Raw genomic sequence first — 1,627 nt, forward strand, 5'->3', positions numbered from 1 at the left:
ATGATTTCTAATTGACTACTCTCTTATTTACCACTAAGCATCATTATTTTGTAATACTTTGACGTATGATTTCTATTTTACTACTCTGTCAATGATCTAAAAAAATATTTATTTTTTGATTGCACTTATCATCACTGTTTAATCCTTCTCATCTCTCTCAAAAGTGTTAAGGTACTTTTCTTGATCTTTGAAAGTTTTCATTTTTTGTAGTAATCCCAAGTCTTCCATTTATTTTACTCTCTTCGCTTATTCATCCAAAAAATAATGGTTCACATTTTCTAACTTGTATCTCAATTATGCTTTTTGTTTTCTTTGTCTGATCTCATTTACCAAATAAATAAAGAAAATGTTTGATTCTTTCCGTCTGCAAAAGTGAAAGTTTTGAAATATTTAAAATTTTGTTATCTGATCAATGTTTCCTAGAAGAAATATTTATTCATTCTTGTTTGCAGTTTCCATCATGTCACAAAATAAAAAAAGTTAAAAACAAAAGGAGCTGAGATTTTTCAGTTATATATGTTGATATGATACTTGATATCCAGTGTACATTATTCATACATTGGTTTCATTTTTCATATAAACTATGCTTTGACTCAATAAGTAAGGACAAATAACATATGAAAAAAATGTCAAATTAAGTTCTTTAGAATCATTTCCAAATCATGGATCTTTAAATTACTAAAATCCACATGTGATTTGAGTAAAATAAGTGTCAAGAACTTAACAGAAGTAAAGAAAAAGGACTAGACATGAGGAGCAATTCTTTTATTCATGTTGATGGAAACCATTCTGTTTTGGTTCTTTTCCAATTTAAAGTTTTGCAATATTTCAAATTTTGTTATCTAATTAATGTTTCCAAGAAAAAATATTTATTTATTTATTTATCGTTGTTTGAAGTTGCATCATGTTACAAAATCTCCAAATACGTGATAAAATATCTATAATGTATGTGGATTCATTATTATTATTATTATTGTTATTAACTTTTTCCACTTCTTGAATTCATTTTTAAGTAAAAATCTAAGATTTGAGTTTTACACCGTTCTCATCTATCTCAATTCTCAAGCGACAAAGGTATGTACACATAGACTTTCTCTTTTCTTGGTTTTCTTCTTCTTTAACATTTCTTATTTTACTTTTGGCTTTAAAATATTTTAATTTCGTTCATAATTTTTATTTTTTACCTATTGAAATATTAAAGAGATTAAGATTCTTTAATAGTAGTGAATGGATACACATATTAAGTAGTTGAGTTGAGATCGATATTTTTTATGGAGACTTTATTATTGCGATTAGGTTAGTAATTTTCATGACTTTATTATTGTCTTTTTCTCTTAATTTTTTTTCTCAACTTTCTCATAGTTAAACAATAATGGAAAAAGTGTTGAAAAATTGAAATATTTTTTAATCAAAAATAAATAACAAATAAAGTTATAATATTTGTCATTTTGATTTTGATTTTGAAGTATTTTAAATTTGTCACATAATTTTTTCATTAGATATTAAAACATTATAAAGATTAGGATTCTTTAATCAATATAAATTTTAACATGAAATTAAAACAATAACTAGAATAAAAAATAAAAAATGTTTATTTTAAAAATTTGTAATTTTTTTATAATATTAT

The sequence above is a fragment of the Arachis ipaensis genome, chromosome B01 (genome assembly GCF_000816755.2).
Source record: "Arachis ipaensis cultivar K30076 chromosome B01, Araip1.1, whole genome shotgun sequence".
Taxonomy (NCBI): domain Eukaryota; kingdom Viridiplantae; phylum Streptophyta; class Magnoliopsida; order Fabales; family Fabaceae; genus Arachis; species Arachis ipaensis.